This window comes from Pleurodeles waltl, chromosome 6 (assembly GCF_031143425.1).
Source record: "Pleurodeles waltl isolate 20211129_DDA chromosome 6, aPleWal1.hap1.20221129, whole genome shotgun sequence".
NCBI lineage: Eukaryota > Metazoa > Chordata > Amphibia > Caudata > Salamandridae > Pleurodeles > Pleurodeles waltl.
In genome coordinates, this window is record NC_090445.1 from 1,177,440,826 (window position 1) to 1,177,463,513 (window position 22,688).

The following is a 22,688-nucleotide window of genomic DNA, read 5'->3' on the forward strand; positions in this document are numbered from 1 at the left end:
CTCACAGATTTTACATTGAAGACCACACTGGAATGACAATAACTCACCTGTAGTATATCAGTGTTTTAGTTCATAGGCTCTTTTCCAGTAACAGATACTTGAAAGATATATTTTATCACACTGTATTGTGTTTTATTTGTAGTACTTTTTTGGTATTTATTAAGGGTGGGCCTAGATCTGAGACACAACGAAGTGCTCAACAAAGTAAGGCACACAATTAAAAACATATGGGCAAAGGAGTTGGCAATGTTGTTAGCTATAATGAAAGAATTTTCAGGGTCTAATTAATTCAACAGAAGAAAAACAATACTAAACCATACAGAATGCACTGAGGCTCACAACTGGGCCTCATGATTTTTGCCCATGCCCATCCACATAGCTGCCAGTAAGAGCCTTTTGGTCTATTCTACTCTATGCTTTTTGCAAAATCAGAAGCATCAGGAGGCAATAACCACCAATATCTACAATATGAAGCACATTATGAACTGCATATCCAGTAGTCTCTACAACATTGGGGTGAAATGAAAGAGTGAAAAACGCCATTGTCTTCTGGGGTTCCCAATTTTTGTGGGATTACTTTGTAGGAAGCTGGCACTATATATACACTATATCTAAATGAGGCAGTGTGCACAGAGTCCAGTGGATCTCCTGGGGCTTAACAGAGGCTAAAGTAGATAACACTAATGCTCTCTTTTGTGGTACTGGGGTTGAGCAGTTAGTCTTATCAGAGGGTAGTGCAAAGCATTTGTTGTACACAGTCAAGAAATGAGGCACGCACTCAATAACTAACTCCAGGCCAATGTTTTGTTATAGCAAAAATATATTTTGTTACTTTATTTCTAGAACCAAAAGGATATTTGCTGCAGGTAAGTGCAGTTATAAGTTTGTATCAAGCTTACATATCAAATGCACTTTGTTTAATTTTTTACAAATAAAACAGTTTACAAATAACACTTTTCAATTTCAAAAGTTGACAGTGCAATTTCTCATAGGAACCAATGCAGTCCTAGGGGAGGAAAAGTGGGAGGAAAAGGGTTAGCACAGTTAACAGGTAAGTACCCGACTTACAATCCCAGTCTTAGGGGTTTAAGATGTCCACAGGTCAAAGTTCAAGTTGACCCCAAAAGTCCACCACCAGAAACACAGGGCCAGCCGGGTGCAGAGATTAAACTTGGTGTTGGGTTTTCAAAGAAATCCTATGAGGACTGGGGGCACTCGGAAAGAAACAGGTTTCAGGAAAGTACCCACAAATTCATGGAACAAACCTTGAGGGGATTAGGTGAGTACATGTGGAGGAGAGGGGCCGGGGGGCACAGGTCAGCACCAAACACAGACCCTCAGCAGGACAGGGGCGGTCCGGTGCAGGGTGCAAACACAGTGTTGGGCGCCCAATGCTTTTCAATGGGGGAATCCCAAGGGTCACAAAGATGCTGCAGGCTGGGTCCAGGGGGTCGCTTGTGGGAAACCAAAGGCTGGACAAGTAGGAGAGGTGCCTGCTGGATTCCCACAGCCAGGGAGCTGTGGGTGCAGGGGTAAGTTTGAGCATTGGGGATCTTCGTTAGATCCAATCACGGTCAGGGAGATCCTCTGGATTAAGGTGGCAGCCGTCGTCGTGTTGGCCAGGAGGGGTCAACCCAGGGTGAACTCAAGGTCGGAATCCCCTGGGGACCTTCTCTGGACCGGTGGGCCATCTGGACTGTGGGCGCCAGGTGCAGAGTGGGGAGAGTCTTGCGGATCCGCGGGCAGTTCCGGAGTCCTTCTTGGATGTGTCTTGTGGACAGCGTTGCTGTCCTCAGGAGTTCATGGTCCTCTGCTGGGCAGGCAGTCCTCTGGGGGTTTGTAGAGGTCTCTGGTCCTGCAGGATGCGTCACCTTTTTGTAGCAGGAGTCTTGAAGCTGCAGACAGGCCAGTAGGGCTGTGTCCAAGTCAGTTGTCGTCTGGAGTCTTCACCACTGGGGTTGGCTCTTCAGTCCTTCTTCTTAAGGTCATCAGGAATCTGAACAGCAAAGTTCAGGGGCACCCCTAAATACTAGATTTAGGGGCATTAGAGGGCAGTAGCCAATGGCTACTGTCCCTGAGGGTGGCTACACCCTTCCTGTGCCCACTCTCTTTGGGAAAGGGGACAATTTCCTATCCCTATTGGTCACTCTCCTCCGAAACAAGATGGAGGATTCTGCAAGGAGGGGGTCACTTCAGCTCTGGGCACCCTAGGGTTGGTCTCAGCTGAATTGGTCACTTGTTTTTCCTAATTTTCCCGCCACACCTGCTGCCAAAAGTGGGGCTTGGTCCGGGGGTGGGCATCTCCACTAGCTGGAGTGCCCTGGGGCACTGTAACAGGAGGTCAGAGCCTTTGAGGCTTGCCTCCAAGTGTTGCACTTCCTGTTTCAGGGGGGAGGGGTGAAGGACCTCCACACAGAGCAGGCTCTGTTCCTGACCCCAGAGAGCACCAAGGCCCTCACCTCATGAGGTCATAAACTTGTCTGTTAGTGGCAGGCTGGCACAGACTGGTCATCCCTACACTAGAGGGTCGGGTAAAATACAGTGGGCATCTCTGAGATACCCTCTGGGTGCATTTTACAATAAATCCAACACTGACACCAGTGTGAGTTTATTGTGCTGAGAAGTTTGATACCAAAACTTCCCAGTCTTCAGTGAAGCCATCATGGAGCTAAGGAGTTTGCAATGACAAACTCCCAGCCCATGTACTTAATATGGCCACAATGAACTTACAATGTCTAAGAATGGACTTAGACACTGTAGGGGCATATTGTGCATGCGGCTATGCCCTCACCTGTGGTATAGTGCACACTTCCTTAGGGCTATAATGCCTGCTAGACGGGTGACTTACCTATGCCACTGGAAGTGGTCTGTGGGCATGGCATCCTGAGAGAAATGCCATGTCGACTTTGCATTTTTCACCCCACCAACACACCCAATCTACAATGGCAGTGTCCATGTGTTTGGTAAGGAGTCCCTTAGGTTGGCACAATACATTGTGCAGCCCTTAGAGATCCTCCCTGGCCACAGAGCCCTTGGTACCTTTTACATGGGACTTAGCCGTGTGCCAGGGGTGTGTCAATTGTGGAAACAATGGTACAGTTTAGGAAAAAAACACTGGTGCTGGGACCTGGTTAACAGGATCCCAGCACATACATAGTCAAGTTAGCATCAACATCAGACAAAAAGTGGAGGGTAACCATGCCAAAAGGGTCACTTTCACACATACTTGTCAAGTATTAGGCAGTCTGACTGCAAGCCTGCAAGATAAGGACTTGGGCCACACAACACCAGTTCATGACAGGTGTGGTGTTGACTCAGTAATGACACAGGTGCAGTACTGTTACGTGCAGTGTTAACCCTATATTGACTTTGTGCAATTTAATGTGCCTTCAACCGATGGAATGTTATGCCACCTTTTCTCCACAGGAAGCCTCCCTAGATTCCAGTAGGGAACCGATGAGGGTTGGTGCTGGAGCTGACTGGAGCAGGGTAAGGCTGGGGTGCAATTAATAAAGGATACTTCTTAACCTACAAGTAGGATGCCCTCATTTATTCTTTAGAGTTGGGGTGAGTGAGCACCTATCACAGCAACTCAACACATCAAGATTGCACTTCAGATTATTTTTGTGTTCCTGGTCGGATGAGTGGTGCTTTTCTCGAAAACATTTTGGAAAAATAAATTGACATGTAATCTTTTAAATGGATTGATTGCTGGTATTTGATTTTTTTTCTTCGTTTTAACAAGGTATACTCTGACCGTGGAGCACAGACATCATTTAGCCGTCGTAGTTGCGACTCCTGGCATTGCCTTTGTAACCCCTGCCTTAGAATTGGAAAATTCAGTACCAGGAACACAGTGACAGCACGTCCTTCACTCCTGTTGCCTTCTTTCAATTTTTTGTCACACTAATAGTAAATAATGATATATTATTCACTATCAGTTTAATAAAAATGGAGTACAATTAGCTGGAATATGCCCTTCCATGGCAGGTAAGGTAAATAAAAAAATATTTTAAATGCCTGTAGTGTGCGTACCTGCGGGAGAAAATGCGTTTATGTGAGAGAGAGTGTACATAAGACTGAATTTGTGTGTATGTCTAATTATGTGTGTGTGAGTAAAAGCAGAGGTCAACGGGCGTGTTATGTCATCTCTGATACATCCTGCATTTTGATAAATTGTTGTTCATGCAGTGGAGATTATATTATCTCCACCTTATGCTCTAAGTATGGTCCAGCCTAAAATTTAATGAAGTCTTTGAGGCAACATTAAATTGAAAGATCTTGATGTTTTCCCTGTAGGGTAAGGCAATTCAGTTGAGGGGATACTGTGAGGCAGAGACTGACTTCTGAGGTCATAAATCCTTAGGTAAAGTTTAAGCCCCAGTCAAGGGTGACAGCATGCTTAGTTAGCCTCAAAGAGATCTTGGTATTTTATTGTCTCTTAAAGCTAACCTCCCTGTTAGACTGAGGGTTGACTACTTCAAACACCTTAAAGAAATAGCAGGGCGGAATATGAACGTTGTTCAAGTAAATATGAATAATTAGTTTGCATCAGTTTCCCACTGCTTTTTCTGAGAGATTGTGATGTCAAAAGGGCAATGTGCACCAAATTAAGTTGAGGGAGAGTGAAATTTCTCTTGTTAGTAAAGTTATGAGCATTCCAATTTCAAAGGAGACGCAGTAAAATTGAGTTGGAAAGATTGTGTCTAATAGGGATCACTAAACCTGTAGAGTGTGCAGAGTGGGTTGCACCTATAGTTGAGATATGCCAACAGTCTGGCAAACTGGAAAAAGAGGAGTTCATTTCAGTTCTTGGGATGGTAGACTCATGTCAAAATAATTCATAATGTAACCTACAAGAAGGTCACCATGAAAGTATTATTCAAGAAGAGAAAGAAATATGTAGAGTATGAGAGAGAATTTTGAGTGTGTAAAAATGATCTTACGCCGACTGATGCAACTGCTTGGGGGGGGGGGGGGTAGGTGATTTGTTACAGAAAAAGGAAGGAGGAAATAGAACCTCGCTTATATTTCAAGGACTTTATGAGAAGAGTTAAATTATTCAAAAATTGAAAGAGGCTTTAAATGTTTTTGAGCCCTATAGTAGTGGAGGAATTTGGTTTAGGGAAATACATTTAAAGACTGTGCTGACCTTCTTTGATAGAGATGCTCAGAAAAAAAGAGATGGATCATGTGTTCATGCCAATTAGAGATGGATGGCAGGTTTACAGGAATTTAATTTCAGTGATAATTACATACCAGGTTAGCATAATAGTTTGACCATCATCTTCTTGTGACATTAGAGACACTGAGTTTGCGTGCTCTCAGGAGTTGTTCCTGCCTAACACACCAATGGCATGCAAACATAAGGTGAATCAGAGTCATACAGTGCTTCACTATACTTTTACTTCAATAAGCCCGTTTGGCAGAATTGAAGCCTTCCAATTATTCCCAGGTGTGGAAGTGACCATCATGCACAGTGGCTCATTATCAGAAACAACAAGTCAGTGGCAGTTGTCTGAAACGTTGGCTAACAAGCCGGCCACTAGAAATGAATAAGAATATCATGGAATACTCAATCTCTGTTAAACTAAAATGAATGGAAGAAATCAACCAACATTGCATGCTGGAAGATAACAGAAAGTTTCTGTCTGGGTCACTGTACAACAAGAGCTAAAGACTCATCTCAAGCTCCTTGATCAGCCTGACCTCTAATAAGCTATTTCCCCAAAATAAGTAGTTCTCAAAAATATTTTAGAGCAGAGTACCAAACCTTGAACACAGAAATAAAGAAGCTAAAAAATGTGGAGGGCCCTGCCGAAAAAAATAAAGGACGGCTTCCTAAAAAGCACTATGGGAGGCCAGACAGGCCCAAGAGGACCAGAAGTGGATTGGCAACTTTTCAGCTTGCAATTGTAAAAGAACAGGGCTCTTTATCCATTGCCTAGAGAGGCCCTGCTGTTGAGTAAGTAACAATGTTGGCCAATCAACCTGGTAAAGTCACATTAGAGAGCTCTATAAGGAGAAAGACTCTCATCCAGCTAGGGAACATGATAGTATCCACCACATCCCTTTGAAATTCCAAGAGAGAGGAATTAGAGAAAGAATTCGGACGAGCATGCTCCCTAGAGGCAAAGTGGGCTCATGGAGGTCTGGATCCCGTACTGATAGTGGATAACTCAGCCCCAGCTAGACATCGTAAGGGGGTGGGGGGGGGGGGGGGGGGGGGGGTGGGGGGTGGAGGGGGTCTCGGAATTCTGGGGACGGAGGCCCTGGACACATAATGGTACAGGAGGATAGAACATGAAGCTGGCCCCCTTGACTGCAGTGGCTGGACTGGCAGGAGCGGAGCCAGCCCCTATGGTGGATGAAACTTTGGTAGATCCTGTTGTTTGAAGGGGGCATCATTTGTGCTTGTTATACTGCTCTATTAATTTGTTTTCTCCCCATAACTAACCTATTACAGGGGGTGGAATGTTCCAAATAGGAGTGTGGTGGGGTGTGGTGTTGTTTCAATGTCATTGGTCAATTTTACTGATCTGCCCATCAGGGTATGTTTGACATGACAATGTGAATAGCATGGTGTGGTGTGGAGCCCTCTCCAAGTTTAGTAGTAGGCCATGTTTGGGGATGGTGGGTTTAGGCTTCAGGTCCTAGCAGCGGTAGTACATATGGAAAGGCAGCATGTCAAAACGTCAGAGTCCACTCATATCTTTGGCGCCATGTAGTCCAAATAGCTTGTTTGCAGGAAACACATCTGAAGGGATCAGAGGCACAGAAGCTAGCGAAGAAATGGAGGGGTCAACTTTTTTCTGCAGCATACTCATCTTATGCCAGGGTGTGGCGATCTATATATCCCCAGGGTGCCATTCTGTTAGGTGTATGGTGAAGCAGATGTAGAGGATCGATATGGAAAATGTCACTTACCCAGTGTACATCTGTTCGTGGCATGAGTCGCTGCAGATTCACATGCTGTGCACAGTCCGCCGTCTGGTGTTGGGCTCGGAGTGTTACAAGTTGTTTTTCTTCGAAGAAGTCTTTTCGAGCCACGAGACCGAGGGACTCCTCCTACTTCGGTTCCATTGCGCATGGGCGTCGACTCCATCTTAGATTGTTTTCCCCGCAGAGGGTGAGGTAGGAGTTGTGTATATTAGTAATAGTGCCCATGCAATGGAATGAATACGTATGTACATAATAAAGGTTAAATTAATATATTTACAAATGTACAAATGTTCAAGATCTACTTCTAAACGGCTACAGGCTCCCGGGGAGGTGGGTGGGCGCATGTGAATCTGCAGCGACTCATGCCACGAACAGATGTACACTGGGTAAGTGACATTTTCCGTTCGATGGCATGTGTAGCTGCAGATACACATGCTGTGCACCGACTAGTAAGCAGTTATCTCCCCAAAAGCGGTGGTTCAGCCTGTAGGAGTTGAAGTAGTTTGAAATAATGTTCTTAGTACAGCATGACCTACTGTAGCTTGTTGTGCAGTTAACACATCTACACAGTAGTGCTTGGTAAATGTATGAGGCGTAGACCATGTTGCTGCCTTACATATTTCGTTCATTGGAATATTTCCTAGAAAGGCCATGGTAGCCCCTTTCTTTCTGGTTGAGTGTGCCTTTGGTGTAATAGGCAGCTCTCTTTTTGCTTTAAGATAGCAGGTTTGAATACACTTAACTATCCACCTAGCAATGCCTTGTTTTGAAATTGGATTTCCTGTATGAGGTTTTTGAAAGGCAATAAATAGTTGTTTTGTTTTTCTAATTAGTTTTGTTCTGTCAATGTAGTACATTAGTGCTCTTTTGATGTCTAATGTATGTAGTGCTCTTTCCGCTACCGAATCTGGTTGTGGGAAGAACACTGGTAATTCTACTGTTTGATTTAAGTGGAACGGTGAGATAACCTTTGGTAAAAATTTTGGATTTGTTCTCAGAACTACTTTATTTTTATGTATCTGAATAAATGGTTCTTGTATGGTAAATGCTTGAATCTCGCTCACTCTTCTTAGAGATGTAATGGCAATCAAAAATGCAACTTTCCACGTTAAGTATTGCATTTCACAAGAATGCATGGGCTCGAAAGGTGGACCCATGAGCCTTGTTAAGACAATGTTGAGGTTCCATGAAGGAACAGGTGGTGTCCTTGGTGGTATGATTCTTTTTAAGCCTTCCATAAACGCTTTAATGACTGGCATTCTAAATAGTGAAGACGAATGAGTAATTTGTAGGCAAGCTGATATTGCGGTGAGATGTATTTTTATGGAAGAGAAAGCTAGATTTGATTTTTGCAAATGTAGTAAGTATCCAACTATATCTTTTGGAGATGCGGTTAATGGCTGAATTTGATTATTCTGGCAGTAATACACGAATCTTTTCCACTTGTTTGAGTAGCAGTGTCTAGTGGTAGGTTTCCTAGCTTGTTTTATGACCTCCATACCTTCTTGTGTGAGGTGCAAGTGTCCGAATTCTAGGATTTCAGGAGCCAAATTGCTAGATTCAAAGATGCTGGATTTGGATGTCTGATCTGTTGTTTGTGTTGTGTTAACAGATCTGGTCTGTTGGATAGTTTGACATGAGGTACTACTGACAGGTCTAGTAGTGTTGTGTACCAAGGTTGCCTTGCCCATGTTGGTGCTATTAGTATGAGTTTGAGTTTGTTTTGACTCAACCTGTTTACTACATATGGAAGGAGAGGGAGAGGGGGAAAAGCGTATGCAAAGATCCCTGACCAGTTCATCCATAGAGCATTGCCTTGGGATTGATCTTGTGGGTATCTGGATGCGAAGTTTTGGCATTTTGAGTTTTCCTTTGTTTCAAATAGATCTATTTGAGGTGTTCCCCAAATTTGAAAGTAGTTGTTTAGTATTTGGGGGTGAATTTCCCATTCGTGGGTTTGTTGGTGATCTCGAGAGAGATTGTCTGCCAACTGGTTCTGAATCCCTGGAATAAATTGTGCTATTAGGCGAATGTGGTTGTGGATCGCCCAATGCCATATTTTCTGTGTTAGGAGGCACAACTGTGTTGAGTGTGTCCCTCCTTGTTTGTTTAGATAATACATTGTGGTCATGTTGTCTGTTTTGAAAAGAATGTATTTTTGGGTTATTATGGGTTGAAATGCTTTTAGCGCTAGAAATACTGCTAACATTTCCAAGTGATTTATGTGAAACTGTCTCTGATGTATGTCCCATTGTCCTTGGATGCTGTGTTGATTGAGGTGTGCTCCCCACCCTGTCATGGAAGCATCTGTTGTTATGACGTATTGTGGCACTGGGTCTTGGAAAGGCCGCCCTAGGTTTAAATTTGTACTGTTCCACCATAGAAGCGAGATGTATGTTTGGCGGTCTATCAACACCAGATCTAGAAGTTGACCCTGTGCTTGTGACCATTGTGATGCTAGTCACTGTTGTAAGGGCCGCATGTGCAATCTTACGTTTGGGACAATGGCTATGCATGAAGACATCATGCCTAGTAGTTTCATTACCATTCTGACTTGTATCTTTTGTGTTGGATACATGGCCTGTATTACTTTGTGAAATGTTTGAACCCGTTGTGGACTTGGAGTGGCAATCCCTTTTGCTGTATTGATTGTCGCTCCTAAGTATTGCTGCGTTTGACACGGCAGAAGGTGTGACTTCGCGTAGTTGATGGAGAAACCTGACCTGTGAAGGGTTTGTATGACATATTTTGTGTGCTGTGAACACTGTTTTAGCGTGTTGGTTTTGATTAGCCAGTCGTCTAAGTACGGGAACACATGTATTTGCTGCCTTCTGATATGTGCAGCTACTACTGCCAGGCATTTTGTAAAAACTCTTGGCGCAGTTGTTATTCCGAATGGCAACACTTTGAATTGGTAATGTATTCCTTGGAATACGAACCTTAGGTATTTCCTGTGTGAAGGATGTATTGGTATATGGAAATACGCATCTTTTAGATCTAATGTTGTCATGTAGTCTTGCTGTTTGAGCAGTGGTATTACGTCTTGTAACGTGACCATGTGAAAGTGGTCCGATTTTATGTAGGTGTTTAGTGTTCTGAGATCTAGTATTGGTCTCAGAGTTTTGTCTTTTTTGGGTATGCGAAAGTACAGTGAGTAAACTCCTGTGTTTTTTTGTTGAGTTGGTACTAATTCTATCGTGTCCTTTTGTAGCAATGCTTGAACTTCTAGTCCTAGAAGATCTATATGTTGTTTTGACATATTGTGTGTTTTCGGTGGGACGTTTGGAGGGAATTGGCAAAATTCTATGCAATAACCATGCTGGATAATTGCTAAGACCCAAGTGTCTGTTGTTATTTCCACCCAATTTTTGTAAAATTGGCTTAGTCTTCCCCCCACAGGTGTTATGTGGTGGGGGTGTGTGACTTGTGAGTCACTGCTTATTTTGAGGGGTTTTGGGGCCTTGGAATTTTCCTCGATTTTTTGGGAATTGGCCCTCTCTAAATTGTCCCCGAAAACCTCCCCTCTGATATTGGTAGGTAGGCCTTGTTTGTGAGGTTGTGGTTTCTGTGGGTTGACCTCGAAACCCTCCCCTAAAAGGTGTTTTCCGAAATGTGCCTCTGCTCTGCGGGGAGTAGAGAGCGCCCATGGCTTTGGCTGTATCGGTGTCCTTCTTGAGTTTTTCGATGGCAGTGTCTACCTCCGGCCCAAACAATTGCTGTTCATTAAACGGCATATGGAGCACAGCCTGCTGGATTTCCGGTTTGAACCCAGAAGTGCGCAGCCATGCGTGCCTTCGTATTGTGACTGCAGTGTTTATTGTCCTTGCAGCTGTATCTGCTGCATCCATGGAAGACCGTATCTGATTATTTGAGATACTTTGTCCCTCTTCCACCACCTGTTGCGCTCTTTTTTGGAACTCCTTGGGTAAGTGTTCGATGAAAGGTTGCATTTCATCCCAATGAGCCCTGTCGTATCTTGCCAAAAGTGCTTGTGAATTGGCAATACGCCACTGATTTGCTGCTTGTGCTGCAACCCTTTTTCCCGCAGCATCAAATTTGCGGCTCTCTTTGTCTGGAGGTGGTGCGTCTCCTGATGTATGAGAGTTGGCTCTCTTACGAGCTGCCCCCACAACTACTGAGTCCGGTGTTAGTTGTGTTGTAATATATATTGGATCAGTGGGCGGTGGCTTATATTTTTTCTCTACCCTTGGAGTTACGGCTCTGCCTTTAACTGGATCCTGAAATATTTGTTTGGAATGTCTTAGCATTCCTGGGAGCATGGAAAGGCTTTGATATTGGCTATGGGTGGAGGATAGGGTGTTAAAGAGAAAGTCATCCTCAATTGGTTCCAAATGGAAGGACACATTGTGAAACTCGGCTGCCCTTGCGACCACCTGTGTTTAGGATGTACTGTCCTCAGGTGGTGACGGTTTTGTAGGATAAGAGTCTGGGCTAGTGTCAGACACTGGAGCATCGTAGAGGTCCCATGCATCGGGATCATCCTGACTCATTGTGGTATGAGCTGGTGAGTGCATCAGTGGTGGAGTTGTTGCTGGTGATGCATGTATTGATGGTGGTGGAGACGGTGGTGGGGTTGTTTTCTTTGCCACCTTTGCCTGTGGTTGCTTGTCCTTTTGTTGAAAGGCAAGTTTCCTTTTTATTTTGATTGGGGGAAGAGTGGTTATCTTCCCTGTGTCCTCATGAATATGAAGCCTTCTTTGTGTGTAGTCAGGCTCTGCAGATTGAAGCTCCTCTCCAAATCGATGTAATTGGGAGGTTAGTCCTTGTTCCTCTGTATAGGAGCTAGTTTTCGGCTCCGAGGCTGGCTGTTTCGGAACTGAAACCTTTCCGGAAGTCTTTTTAGGCTCCGAAGAAACCTTCTTTGATTTCGGCGTGTCTCTGTGCCGAAGTTTCTCGGAGCCGCCGTCTCGGCTCCGAGGTTGCTGTGTGGCGGTATCTCGACCGGAGTCGGATGACTTCGACACCAGCATGCCCTTTTTCGGTGCCTTGGATGATCACCTATTCTTCGGGTTAAGCCATGGCCTGTTGGCGGTGGCGTCCCCTGGGCTTTTGTAGACTTCTCGTGAGTCTTGATTTTCGACGTCTTACTCACGGTTTTGGTTGTTTCTTCGGCGTCGAGTTCTTCCGAATCCGACTCGCAGACAGAGAAAGCTTCTTCTTCCTCCTCGAAACGATCTTGACCTGTCGGCGTGGACGCCATTTGTAGTCTCCTGGCTCTTCGGTCTCTCAGCGTCTTCCTCGACCGAAACGCTTGACAGGCTTCACAAGTATCCTCCTTGTGCTCGGGGGACAAGCACAAGTTACAGACCAGATGGTGATCCGTATACGGATACTTGTGATGGCACTTTTGGGCAGAAACGGAATGGGGTCCGTTCCATGAGCCTTGAAGTCGCACGTGGCCGGGCCGACCAGGCCCCGACGGGGGATCGAAAAAACCCCGAAGGGCCACCGGAGCTCTTAAAAATTCGGTGTCGATTTGTTCTAACTAACCCGATACCGAACGCAAACAATACCGACGTTTTTTTCCGAGATTCTAACTAACTTTCCGACCCGAAACACGGAGCGAAAAGGAACACGTCCGAACCAGATGGCAGAAAAAAAACAATCTAAGATGGAGTCGACGCCCATGCGCAATGGAACCGAAGTAGGAGGAGTCCCTCGGTCTCGTGACTTGAAAAGACTTCTTCGAAGAAAAACAACTTGTAACACTCCGAGCCCAACACCAGACGGCGGACTGTGCACAGCATGTGTATCTGCAGCTACACATGCCATCGAACATACTCCTACAAGGCACACTGGATGGCAGCGACATAACTATCTTGAACACCTACGGCCCCAATGTTGATGACAGACAGTTCTACTACACGATGCAGGGGCTCCTCGAAGACAGTGTGGGTTCACCTCTGGTATGGGTAGGAAACTTTAATTGCATTCTAGACGGAGCGTGAGATCGCCATCCACCACGGTTGGGTAAGAAACCGCTTGACTGTGGCTCCTGCCACCGTAGGGCCTTCAAGGTGAGTGCTAGGCCTCTGCTTGCTCGCCCGGGATAGCAGCACTCTCGGCCTCCGATCCTCTGCAAAGGGCCCAGGTCAAACAAGATTGCTTTAGAAGCCATCCTAGAGTCATTTGATGATCATCCAACCACATTCGAAGTCATTTTCACATCATCAGACATCATCAAGCTCTTGAAGTCATCAGGAAAGCTTAAAAGCTCAGCCTGATGATTTGGGGATGACTTGAAAATGAGTACCTGATGACTTCAGAAGGTGTCATTATTCCTGATGATTTAAGGATGACTAGAAAATGAGTATTCGATGACTTCAATAGGTGTCATTATTCCTGATGATTTAAAGATGACTTGAAAATGAGTATCTGATGACTTCAGAAGGTGCCATTATTCCTGATGATTTAATAACGACTTGAAAATGAGTATCCGATTACTTTATAAGATGAGACTGTTCCTGATGACTTTTGGATGATTTGAAAATGAGTATCTGATTACTTCAAAAGTACGATTTTGTTTTCAATAAAAAAAAAAAATTCTGGTGATTTTAACATGAATTGCTAGTTTGATGGTGGGGTGGTGAAAGTGGTATTCTATTGGAATTAGCATGGCAGATTTAAATTAGGATGCAAAATGGCAACATTTTCATTTTTCGCTGCAGATAGAGGAAGAAGGCATATTGAAGTACTTTAGATATATTCAGGGCCACTGGAATTATGTGGCAGGAAAAGGAAAAATTATGAGGCAGGGTTGACTAATTTATGTGGCAAGAAATGTCCAGTTATTAATTTACAACGCCAATAGCTCTAACTCAAGCAGATGCGAGACCAATTGCATTGCAAATGCTTGTTACCTTTTTATTCCTGGAGATTCCTAGACACCAGGAACCATGAGGAGGAAATCCCAAGTAGGGTTACTGAAGCAGCTTGAGGGTACCAGTGAGGTTGTAGGTGGCCCTAGAATCGGAACCACTGCGGTGCTACTTCTTGCAATTTACCACTGTTTGTAGAGGTGTGTGCACTTTGAGACCCCCCAAGCCTGGTCTGCTTGGACTCATAAGGAGGGAAGTCCAAGTACAGGAGAACAAAATGTCCACCTTGTCCTCTGCTGCTGGCTAAGCTGGGACACAGCAGCGTGGGAAGGCAAATAGATCTGGCGTCCCTTCCCAAAAGAGCGCTCCTGTTTTAATTGTATCCATTCACCCTTTCCTCCTTCCATTCGCCTGCTGATAACCACCATTTCATTCTGTCATTCATTCATTATTTCATCCATCATTCAGTCTTTCACCATTCTGTCCGTCCACCCATACATTTCCAGTCTATCCATTCATCTCAATACGTAGCCCTCAAACCTATCCATCCACGCACCTATCATTCATCCATCCTTTCACACATCCATCTTTTCAGTCACTCACTCATTCATCCATCCACCCTTTCATCAATCCATCTACCCTACCTTTCACTCATCCATCCATTATTTCCCTCATCCATCTATCCACCCTTTAATCCATTTATCAATCCACCTTCCCTTTCACTCTCCATCCATACTTTCACTCAGACATCCTTTCACGCATCCATCCATCATTTTATCTCTCATAATGTTTTCCATCCATCCATCCCTCATCCACCTATCCTAAGCAGGCACAAGTTGCATTTTACAGAAGAACTCTCAGACACAAAGACATCTTTTTTTGCTGGTCCCCAACGAGAGCCACAGTTAGAGGAAAAAACAGAACTCTTCTGCCTTCTTCCCTCGTGACCCATAAAACACTCTGAACGCCCAGCGTGCTTACTTTCTAAGAAAGCAAAAAAGAACTGCACAGCCGTACGTTACTTTTATATCCCCATGGGTCATTAAGTCTCTTTTTAAACAGCTTTTCCTTTGAATCAGTAAGTCGGAATGCAAGGATTTGACGCTTGCTGCAGAAGTACATAAAGCGGCAAAGGTAATTATTCAGAGTTTACACATCGGATTTTTGTCACTCTTGTGGTTTTATGGAAATATATTGCACCCCTCACATACACATTTAAAAACAGCTTTTTATTTTTTCTATTCCCAGTCCAACTGCTTCCAGTCCCACTCACCTCCAATGTTCCCTCTAATTTTTTTCCTCTCTGTGTGGCAGTGTGCGGTCTCTGAGCGCTGCAGCCAAGGATACGTGCGCCAAGAAATTGACAATTCATGCACGCGCAGCGCATAACTAGCCAAGATCTTTGGCATTAGCCTCTCCATACCACTAAAGCAAAAAAGGGATACCATTGCTCCATGCAATAGGGCATCAAGGCAGTTTTGTGACCTGGTTGCACACCCCAAGGACATGACCTGTTAGGGGAGCACGTATATTGCTCTAAAAGGCTTATTTAGGCTTAGAAAGTGATAACGCATATAAACTACCACAAAGTATAGGAATGGTGGAACATTTGATAACAGCACATTTTCTACTGTTCTGAAGCATTTCCTAGCTCATTAACCATTAATTTCCAAGACAAATATCACTTGCTCGCTTGTATGCTAAAGTACGCCAAATGATGTTTAAAACACTCCCCGCGGCATTTAAACGCTGTTTTCATTTACTTCAATCCAGATTCAAATATGAGCATTATCTGCCTTAGGGGAGCACGTATATCGCTCTAAAAGGCTTATTTAAACTCAGAAAGTGAGAAAGCATATAAACTACCACAAAGTATAGGAATGGTGGAACATTCGATAACCGCACATTTTCTATTGTTCTGAAGCATTTCCTAGCTCATTAACCATTAATTTCCAAGACAAATATCACTTGTATGCTTAAGAACGCCAAATGATGTTTAAAATACTCCCCGCGGCAGTTAAACGCTGTTTTCACCGACTTCAATCCAGATTCAAATATGAGCATTATCTGCCTTAGGGGAGCACGTATATCGCTCTAAAAGGCTTATTTAGGCTTAGAAAGTGATAACGCATATAAACTACCACAAAGTATAGGAATGGTGGAACATTCGATAACAGCACATTTTCTACTGTTCTGAAGCGATGGGGGAAGGAAAGGTGCGCGCGCGCCTTACAGGGATCATTGCTCACCTCTATGCAGGTACCTGCAGGAATGAAATCGCAGGTGAACTTGAAAAAAAACTCTACGCACATCCGGCAGCGCCGGAAGTGACATCATCGTACTGCGGTGCCAAGAGAGAACTGTGAGGGTGCAACGTTGATATGAGGTGCACAATGGGTTGGCGCAGAGAATGTCAAAGTGTTAGCGTGTCTGACCTTAAAAAATAAACTTACAAGGGGACGCGAATGAACCTTTTGACTCGCAACTAAGATGTTGTTACCGTAGCTCCAGTACATAATCTATACAATATCAATAATCAGGGTTCCGGGACTGGTGGGAGAAACGGCAAATCTTGTGGTACGCACTACCTTTTGGTGTATATGTGCTTATGTTGTGGATGCGGGGTGAAACAGCGTCCTTTTTTCCTCGCTGCCTCATAAGTTAAAATACACTGGATTAGCGCATGTTGCAATAGACTTTTTTTTATAAACAGAAACGTTTGGGCTACTTTTCCAGTGCTTCGTAGTTCCATATATTCTCATAACAGAGGGAATGAAAATGTCACTTACCCAGTGTACATCTGTTCGTGGCATTAGTCGCTGCAGATTCACATGTTTCGCACAGTCCGCTGCCTGGTGTTGGGCTCGAAGTATTACAAGTTGTTTTTCTTCGAAGAAGTCTTTTTTGGTCACGGTACCGAAGGACTCCTCCCTCTTCGGCTCCATTGCGCATGGGCGTCGACTCCATCTTAGATTGTTTTCCCCGCAGAGGGTGAGGATGGAGTTGTTTGCTATAAATAGTGCCCATGCAATGGAGTGAATACGTATGTACATAAAAAGTTTATAATAATTATTTACAAATGTACAAATGTTTAAGATTTAAGATCTACTTCTAAACGGCTACAGGCTTCCCGGGGAGGCGGGAGGGCACATGTGAATCTGCAGCGACTAATGCCACGAACAGATGTACACTGGGTAAGTGACATTTTCAGTTCGATGGCATATGTTGCTGCAGATACACGTTTCGCATAGACTATAAAGCAGTTACCTCCCCTAAAAGCGGTGGTTTAGCCTGTAGGAGTTGAAGTAGTTTGGAATAATGTTCTTAGTACTGCTTGGCCCACTGTAGCTTGTTGTGCATTTAGTACGTCTACACAGTAGTGTTTAGTAAATGTATGAGGCGTAGACCAGGTTGCAGCCTTACATATTTCGCTCATAGGAATGTTTCCTAGAAAGGCCATTGTAGCACCTTTCTTTCTGGTTGAGTGTGCCTTTGGTGTAATAGGCAATTCTCTTTTGGCTTTAAGATAGCATGTTTGAATACATCTGACTATCCATCTAGCAATGCCTTGTTTAGAGATTGGATTTCCTATGTGTGGTTTTTGAAAAGCTATGAACAGTTGTTTTGTTTTCCTGATTAGCTTTGTTCTGTCAATGTAGTACATTAGTGCTCTTTTGATGTCTAATGTATGTAGTGCCCTTTCAGCCACGGAATCTGGTTGTGGGAAGAACACTGGCAATTCTACTGTTTGATTTAAATGGAATGGTGAGATTACTTTTGATAGAAATTTTGGATTTGTTCTTAGAACTATTTTATTTTTGTTTATTTGAATAAATGGTTCTTGTATGGTAAATGCCTGTATTTCACTTACTCTTCTGAGGGATGTGATTGCAATGAGAAATGCGACTTTCCAGGTTAGATATTGCATTTCACAGGAATGCATGGGTTTGAAAGGTGGACCCATGAGTCTTGTTAAGACGATGTTAAGGTTCCATGAAGGAACTGGTGGTGTTCTTGGTGGTATAATTCTTTTTAGCCCTTCCATGAATGCTTTAATAACTGGTTTTCTAAATAGAGACGATGAATGAGCAGTTTGTAGGTAAGCAGATATTGCTGCGAGGTGTATTTTTATAGATGAAAAAGCGAGATTCGCTTTTTGCAAATGTAGTAAGTATCCCACTATGTCCTTTGTAGAGGCATGCAATGGTTGGATTTGATTGGTATGGCAGTAGCAAACAAATCTTTTCCACTTAGATGCATAGCAGTGTCTAGTGGAAGCTTTTCTAGCTTGTTTTATGACCTCCATGCATTCTTGTGTGAGGTCTAAGTGTCCGAATTCTAGGATTTCAGGAGCCAAATTGCCAGATTCAATGATGCTGGGTTTGGATGCCTGATCTGTTGTTTGTGTTGTGTTAACAGATCTGGTCTGTTGGGTAGTTTGACATGCGGTACTAGTGAAAGGTCTAGTAGAGTTGTATACCAAGGTTGTCTTGCCCATGTGGGTGCTATCAGTATGAGTTTGAGTTGGTTTTGACTTAACTTGTTTACTAGATATGGAAGGAGAGGGAGAGGGGGAAAAGCGTATGCAAATATCCCTGACCAACTCATCCATAGAGCATTGCCTTGTGATTCGCGGTGTGGGTACCTGGATGCGAAGTTTTGGCATTTTGCGTTTTCTTTTGTTGCGAACAGATCTATCTGGGGTGTTCCCCAAATTTGAAAGTACTTGTTCAGAACTTGGGGGTGAATTTCCCATTCGTGGACTTGTTGGTGGTCTCGCGAAAGGTTGTCTGCTAGTTGGTTTTGGATCCCTGGAATAAATTGTGCTATTAGGCGAATGTTGTTGTGAATCACCCACTGCCATATTTTTTGTGTTAGGAGGCACAGTTGTGTTGAGTGTGTTCCTCCTTGTTTGTTTAAATAATACATTGTTGTCATGTTGTCTGTTTTGACAAGAATGTGTTTGTGTGTTATTATGGGTTGAAAGGCTTTTAACGCTAGAAATACTGCTAACAGTTCTAGGTAATTGATATGAAATTTTGTTTGGTGTACATCCCATTGTCCTTGAATGCTGTGGTGATTGAGGTGTGCTCCCCACCCTGTCATGGAAGCATCTGTTGTTATAACGTATTGAGGCACTGGGTCCTGAAATGTCCGCCCTTTGTTTAAATTGTTGCTGTTCCACCATAGAAGCGAGAGGTATGTTTGGCGGTCTACCAACACCAGATCTTGAAGTTGACCCTGTGCCTGTGACCATTGTGATGCTAGGCACTGTTGTAAGGGTCGCATGTGTAGTCTTGCGTTTGGGACAATGGCTATGCATGATGACATCATGCCTAGAAGTTTTAGCACAAATTTTGCTTGTATCTTTTGGTTTGGAAACATAGCACTTATTACCTTGTGGAATGCTTGCACTCTTTGTGGACTTGGAGTGGCAATTCCCTTTGATGTGTTGATGGTTGCTCCTAGATATTGTTGTGTCTGACACGGTTCGAGGTGTGATTTTGTATAGTTGATGGAGAAACCCAGTTTGTGAAGGGTTTGTATGACATATGTGGTGTCGTTTGTGCACTTTTTTACTGTGTTGGTCTTGATTAGCCAATCGTCCAGGTAAGGAAACACATGTATCTGTTGTCTCCTGATATGTGCTGCTACTACTGCTAGACATTTTGTGAACACTCTTGGTGCAGTTGTTATTCCGAATGGCAACACTTTGAATTGGTAATGTATTCCTTTGAATACGAACCTTAGGTACTTTCTGAGAGAAGGGTGTATCGGTATATGAAAGTACGCATCTTTTAGGTCTAATGTGGTCATGTAATCTTGCTGTTTGAGCAGTGGAATGATGTCTTGTAGTGTGACCATGTGAAAGTGGTCCGATATGATGTAGGTATTTAGTGTCCTGAGATCTAATATTGGTCTTAATGTTTTGTCTTTTTTTGGAATTAGAAAGTACAGGGAGTAAACTCCTGTGTTTTTTTGTTGTACTGGTACTAACTCTATTGCATCCTTTTGCAGTAGTGCTTGAACTTCTAGTCCTAAAAGTTCTAAATGTTGTGGTGACATTTTGCGTGTTTTTGGAGGGATGTTTGGTGGGAATTTGTGGAATTCTATGCAATAGCCATGTTGGATTATTGCTAATACCCAATTGTCTGTTGTAATCTGCTGCCAAGATTGGTAGAATTGGCTTAGTCTTCCCCCCACTGGTGTTGAGTGAAGGGGTTGTGTGACTTGAAAGTCACTGTTTAGGTGGAGGTGTTTTTGGAGTCTGGAATCTTCCCCTACTCCTTGGGAATTGACCCCCTCTATATCCCCTGAAACCTCCTCTTTGGAATGAACCCTGATATGGTGTGGTTCTTGTTTGTTGGCTGGTGGTGTCTGTGGGTTGGCCACGAAACCCCCCTCTAAATGGAGTTTTTCTAAAAGAGCCTCTGCTCTGCGGGGAGTAGAGTGCGCCCATGGCTTTGGCCGTGTCTGTGTCCTTTTTAAGTTTTTCAATGGCTGTGTCCACTTCAGGGCCAAAAAGTTGTTTCTCGTTGAAGGGCATATTAAGGACAGCCTGCTGGATTTCAGGTTTGAAGCCTGAAGTGCGGAGCCAAGCGTGTCTCCTTATGGTGACAGCAGTGTTGACTGTTCTCGCTGCAGTATCGGCTGCGTCCAGTGAAGAGCGGATTTGATTGTTTGAGATCGTTTGTCCCTCTTCAACTATTTGCTGCGCCCTTTTTTGGTATTCCTGGGGAAGATGGTCTACGAGAAGTTGCATCTCATCCCAGTGTGCGCGGTCATATCTGGCCAGCAGCGCTTGAGAATTTGCGATGCGCCACTGGTTGGCTGCCTGTGATGCTACTCTTTTTCCTGCCGCATCAAATTTTCTGCTTTCTTTGTCCGGAGGTGGGGCGTCGCCAGATGTATGGGAATTTGCCCTCTTGCGAGCTTCCCCTACTACTACGGAGTCAGGTGGTAACTGCGAAGTAATAAACACTGGGTCTGTGGGTGGTGGTTTGTATTTCTTATCCACCCTTGGGGTGATGGCTCTTGATTTTACGGGCTCTTCAAAAATTTGTTTTGCGTGCCGTAACATCCCTGGTAGCATTGGGAGACATTGATATTGGCTATGTGTAGCCGAGAGGGTGTTAAATAAAAAATCATCCTCTATAGGATCGGAATGCAGTTGGACATTGTGGAATTCTGCAGCCCTAGCCACCAGTTGCGAGTATGAGGTACTGTCCTCTGGCGGTGACGGCTTTGTGGGGTATGAATCGGGATCATTGTCCGGCACTGGGGTGTCATATAGGTCCCAAGCGTCTTGATCCTGATTATCTTGACTTATGGTAGTTTGCGCTGGTGAGTGCATTTGTGGCGGTGTTTGTGCCGGCGATGCCTGTTGTGGTGGAGAGGGCGGAGGCGTGACTTTTTTAACCACTTTGGCTTGTGGTTGTGCGTCATCCTTGAGAAGTCCGATCCTTCTTTTCCTCATTATTGGGGGAAGGGTTGATATCTTCCCTGTGTCTTGCTGGATGTACAGTCTCTTTTGTGTGTAGTCTGATTCTACACTTTGGAGCTCTTGTCCAAATCTGTGCATCTGGCCACTTATTCCTTGTTCCTCTGTGTAGGATGAAGGTGTGGAACTTTTCGGCGCCGAGAGAGAATCTTTTTTCGGCTTCGGCACCGACAGAATTTTTGTGCCTTTCGGCAGTGTGTCTCGGTGCCGATGTTTTTCGGTGCCGGCATCTTGTTTTTGCCTCTCGGAGCCGCTATCTCGGCTCCGAGGTTGCTCCATGGCGGTCCCTCGACTGGAGTCGGGTGTCTTCGCTATGGGCGTGCCCTTTTTCGGCGCCTTCGACGGGTCGCCGGTTTTATGGGTCGAGCCATGGCCTGTTGGCAGTGGCGTCCCCTGGGCTTTTGTCTTCTCGATGGTTTTAATTTTCGACGTCTTACTCACTGTTTGTTGCTGTTGTTCGACGTCGGAGTCTCCGGATTCTGATTCCGGAACCGAGAATGTTTCCTCTTCGTCGTCGAAACGTTGTTTTGTTGGCGTGGACGCCATTTGTAGACGCCTGGCTCTTCGGTCCCGGAGTGTTTTTCTGGACCGGAAGGCTCGACAGGCCTCACAGGTATCCTCCTTGTGCTCGGGGGACAAGCACAAGTTACAGACCAAGTGCTGATCTGTATAAGGATACTTACTGTGACATTTTGGGCAGAAACGAAACGGGGTCCGTTCCATCGGCTTCGATGTCGCACGCGGTCGGGCCGACCAGGCCCCGATGGGGGAATCGAAGCTACCCCAAAGTCTTCCGATGATCGGTGTCGATGTACCTAACTATCCCGATACCGAACGGAACAATACCGACGCTTTCTTCCGAGATTCTGACTAACTTTCCGAACCGAAACACGGAGCGAAAAGGAATACGTCCGAACCCGACAGCGGAAAAAAACAATCTAAGATGGAGTCGACGCCCATGCGCAATGGAGCCGAAGAGGGAGGAGTCCTTCGGTCCCGTGACCAAAAAAGACTTCTTCGAAGAAAAACAACTTGTAATACTCCGAGCCCAACACCAGGCAGCGGACTGTGCGAAACATGTGTATCTGCAGCAACATATGCCATCGAACACATAATAACCAGATAAATAAATCCCTCCCCAAACTATGCCTTACTATGGTTGGGTGTGCAATACATGGGATAGAAAGCTTTTTACTAGATTGACGACGGGTCCCATAAGATCACATTGATGTTTTCTTCTGGATCAATACGACCCTAGTTCCATCCTTGTTTGCCCCTGCGATGAGGCATCCTCACAGAGTCTGCCTTACTTTATGATTTTCTTAAAATTTTACTTGGATAAAGAACTTTTTTTAGTTAGGTGCCTTTATTCAGGAAGTTCAAGTTCAAAAATTAAAATGTGTACT

At 44.4% G+C, this 22,688-nt stretch overlaps 1 protein-coding gene across 4 annotated transcripts in view; it reads right to left on the reverse strand.

Annotated features, from left to right (window-relative positions):
• Positions 1 to 22,688, reverse strand: part of FAM149B1 (family with sequence similarity 149 member B1) — a 342,707-nt gene that overhangs the window by 179,575 nt on the left and 140,444 nt on the right. The window lies entirely within an intron of this gene.